Genomic DNA, 4,734 nt, shown 5'->3' on the forward strand with positions numbered 1-4,734 from the left:
CCAATAAAAATCAACTTATTAAATCACCACTTGCAAAATATAACTATAAAAACATTACTATGGAGTAAACCATAAAAAAACAGAACATATAGTTCTAAATGACACCGAAACTTGAGTTCAATGATGAAGTATCGTAATTGAGCCCATGATCCCTTAAATACATAACTCCTCAAGGGAGCAACATCTATCACTCTATCGTCTAAGCTAATGCTTATATCAGAGGTATCAAACGTCTTCTTATATCTCTTACATTCACAACAAAGAATTCCAGCAAAACCAAAGTAACATGCATACAAACAAGCAAAATAGAAGGAATTCATTCAAACTTGTGCTTTAAAATTAAGTTCAATCAATTGCTAAAATCTGTAGCCCCTGAAATAAGAAGAATATAGAAGGCTTGTATGTGAATACAAACTGTCACAGGTACAAGTTCTCCTATGTTCAGATAAGTTGAGCCTTTTTAAGGTCAGAAACAACACCACTGTCTTCACTGCTCCTTTCATTGTACAATACCTGCAAATTATAAAAATTAGAAAAAAGAATATAGCATAGAAATGCAAGAAAATTAGTACAGAACAAATAACCACTTCGAGTATGACAACCTTATCTATGATGCCATATTCAACTGCTTCACTGGGGCTAAAATATTTTGGGCGCCTTATATCTTCTTCAATCTGCTCAGTTGATTTTCCCATATGTTTGGCATAGAGTTTAACCTTTGAGTGTAATACGTACAAGAAACATGCAGTTGTGTTTAGCCCAAATTTGGAAGCAAATCCAACAGCAAAATTTGTAAAGTCAGCTTTAATGAGTAAATTTATAGTCAATATATGCAGCCTATAGTTTAGTCATAACCCAACTTCTCGCCACCCTGAAAAATGTGAAAACAAAATTTAATAATGTTAGAAAAAGGGAGCAAACAAACGCAACATTTTAGTATCTTAATAATGCCAGAAAAAAAAGAAATATTTTTTTTACTTACGAAGCTCACATAAAATACATTTTAATAGAAGACAGATTCAGAACGCATTCTAAACATAAGCTTGCATTCCTTGGCATTCATTTAGCATTCAATGCCAACAAGGCAATAGCAACAGAAACTACTGCAGTCTCTAGAACAGGGTCAACTTCCAATAAGAAAATCATACCTTGGTTGTTCCAGTGGAGTTTATGTACAAGTAAATAGGCTTCTGCTCATCTTCATATTGAAGGTAAAGAAATTCAGCCAGTATCAACCCTGTAACAGAAGGAACAAGCGACATTCCCAAGTAAACTATCTGATTCTTGTACAAATACGATGCTAAGTCTGGTGGAGGTTGCTCCCATGCACTTCCCCTCAAAAACGGAATAACCTATCACAAAATTCCGGGGAAACACAACACGAATGAATTTATTCAATTGCATCCTATTTACTACATGGGTTTATTGCTTCTATAAACTCAAATTAGAAATTGTTGAGGAAATATAAAAGTGCAAACAGTAATAAGAAGAATCATATTTTGTATTAGGTGATTTTGAATTTAGAAGTAGAAAAGAATATAAAAACAATAATAGAGACTAACCTCAATCGCCAACACTCCAGCTTTTCAATTCCACGTCTCTCCTTGAAGAAAACCCAAACTTTACACTAAAATACTTGAATAATTTTTCAATGTCATCAAGCTTTGAAGCTAACCCGCAAAACTAAAGCAAACCTAAATTAAATCTGACCCCCAAAAAATGAAAAACTTACCATAACAAAAATACCAAACTTCATAATTCACTAATATGTATACATATAAGCAATTAAAATTCTGTTTAACTGATTAAAAAACAAACATATTATGCTTTAGAAAAGCAAAATAAGTTTATTAATAAAGCAGTGTTGTCAAAACAAAACTACTGAAATTCAATTACAACAAGCACCCTTACAAATCCAAAATTCAGATAAAATTTCAGCATCAAATTCATCTCAGTACACCAGCAGACAACATAACAAGACAACTAAATTGCTAAATTAGAACAGCAATTCCTAAGAAGCCAACGTAACAAGCCATTTTTTATGCTTTAGAAAAGCAAAATAAGTTTATTAATAAAGCAGTGTTGTCAAAACAAAACTACTGAAATTCAATTACAACAAGCACCCTTACAAATCCAAAATTCAGATAAAATTTCAGCATCAAATTCATCTCAGTACACCAGCAGACAACATAACAAGACAACTAAATTGCTAAATTAGAACAGCAATTCCTAAGAAGCCAACGTAACAAGCCATTTTTTATGCAGAGAACTCTACTTGATGGAGATAGGAATCAAGTTCAAGAAGTTGAAGTCATCTAAGAAGATGCGCATGATTAAAAAAATAAAGCAATTTTTTTCTTACAAAGATTGACAACTCTACTTCCGACTTCGCCAATGCTAAATTTACAACTATAACATTGTGACTATATTTGTTGCCTTGCCAGTTGCCACCCAAAACAGTCAATTATTTTGCAAAAATGTATCAAACAAACTCAAGCCAAAAGACAACATTTCCATCAAAAAAGAAGAAAAAAGGAATAAGTCATAAGACAGTAAATTTTAATACTCGAAGACGAGAAAAAGGCAAAAATCGAAAACAGCCTAGTTAGAAATCAAATGTTTTCCCTTCTCTTTATCTCTTAATTACTTTGTTGTTGTTGTTGTTGTTGTTGTTGTGTGTGTGTGTGTGTGTTTTTTTTTTGGCAATGGTCGGTGTATACAATAGAGGAAATTGAAGAGCGCCGACTGAAATCACACATCAAAATTTTAACTCATTCAGATTCGATTAATTAGAATGTTACAAAAGGACTAAATACTTCACCTTCGTCAATCCCGCGTACAAGAGAGAAGAAATTGAAGTTCAACCAGCAGAGAAAAACCATACAAGGGCGGCACCAACGAGCAGGCACACCGACGAGGACGAAACTGAAGCACTAGCAGCGAAGAAGAGACAGCGGGCTGTGATTTGGGGTTTTACTTTTAGACGGATTTTTGTTTTTATTATTATTATCAAGTTTTTTTTTCAGAGAACAGAATGAGATGTAAAATGTTAGCAAATAAAAAACCTTTCTTGTATAAGGATGTCAGGCAATGGAGAAGCATCGACACGGATCTTCCCCTCTCGTACTGGTGTCCTACGGAATACGAACTGTCAAAACACTGTTGTCAAAAAATGAACACAGATGATTGGCAGCCGGCGAGCGGATGAAGAAGAAGAAGCAGTCTGCTGATGAGTGATGAAGAAGAAGCAGTTGTGGCGGCTGAAAGGAAGGAAATCAAAAGAAGCAGTTGGGAGGGTAAAACAGGGCAGAAGAAATTGGGAGAAGCTAAAACGCATGAAAACTGACCTTTCCTTCCGGAATAGAAAGCAGCAGATATGATAGAATAGGGGCGTAATCTAATAAGCCCATAATAGGGCATTACACCCAACCAAACATATGATTAAGTGGGGCCACGTAATAAGGATGTAATGGCTGTATTGGAATAGAGGCGTAATGGAATAGAGGTGTAATGGAATAGAGGTGTAATAGCAAATCAATTGTTTGGTTGAATGTAATGGAATAGAGGCGTAATAGTATTCTTGTGTTTGGTTGAATGGAATAGAGGTGTAATAGCATAATGGAAAAAACTAAAATGACTAGAATACCCTTAGCATAAATTTGTTTTGGTAAATGATTATTGTTATTGTTATTTAAATTTTAATAAGATTATTAATATCAATAATAAATAATTTAATCATATTTAAACATTATTATTATTAAATATATTATAATTAAAATATATAATTTAATAAAATTCTTAATAATCAATATTCTTATATGAATTTACTCAAATCATAATATATGATACTATAAAATATAAATTAACATAATTATTATTAAATATATTATAATTAAAATATATAATTTAATAAAATTCTTAATAATCAATATTCTTATATGAATTTACTCAAATCATAATATATGATACTATAAAATATTGAACGTCAAAATATTGATATCAGATATTCTAAAGTATCGGATTTAATTAACAAGGAAGATTATACCTGGAAACAAGGAATTATTCGCACGCTGTTTGGAGAAGAGAAACTGCAGCATATAATTTCAATTCCGTTGGTGAGCAACAGGATACAGGATGTTCCAGTATGGCGTGGCGACAATACTGAGATATATACAGCTAAAAGTGGCTATAGATGGCTCATTACAGAGGGGGGTACAAGATTAAATAATGAAATCCCTACTACTTTCTTTACAAGGCTTTGGGAGCTCAAAATTCCAAGCAAAATACGAATTTTTCTATGGAGAATTGCTAATGACTTTCTACCTACTCTACATAATCTAAAAGCCCGGAATTTGGTTGTTAACACTTGGTGTCCGATGTGTCAAACTAAAGAGGAATCGGCGGATCACCTATTTAGACGTTGCTTATTCACGCAGCAAGTCTTGCGGGGTTTGGGAATGGCAGTCCCAACATGCAACAGAGAGAACAGTTGGAATAAGTGGTTAGCAACAGAATTTGAAAACCAGAGCCTAGATGCATGTAAAATTAGAGCTATTACATTTTGGGCAATCTGGCATAATCATAATAAGCTTTATCATGATGGTGTACGAGAGTCAGTTACTGAAGTTGTGGGATTTATTAAGGCCTACTATGCAGAGACAAATGTTGAGAGGGAGAGATTAAAGAACTCATGTGACGTTGGACATTTAGTTTCGTAACCACCGGTTAATGACA

The 4,734-nt window shown here is 33.4% G+C and overlaps 1 pseudogene; it reads right to left on the reverse strand.

The window, feature by feature from the left end:
* Positions 1 to 223: 223 nt before the first annotated feature.
* Positions 224 to 3,420, reverse strand: LOC105783120 (ATP-dependent Clp protease proteolytic subunit-related protein 4, chloroplastic-like; annotated as a pseudogene).
* Positions 3,421 to 4,734: the final 1,314 nt, after the last annotated feature.

The sequence above is a fragment of the Gossypium raimondii genome, chromosome 2, assembly GCF_025698545.1.
Source record: "Gossypium raimondii isolate GPD5lz chromosome 2, ASM2569854v1, whole genome shotgun sequence".
NCBI classification, from domain to species: domain Eukaryota; kingdom Viridiplantae; phylum Streptophyta; class Magnoliopsida; order Malvales; family Malvaceae; genus Gossypium; species Gossypium raimondii.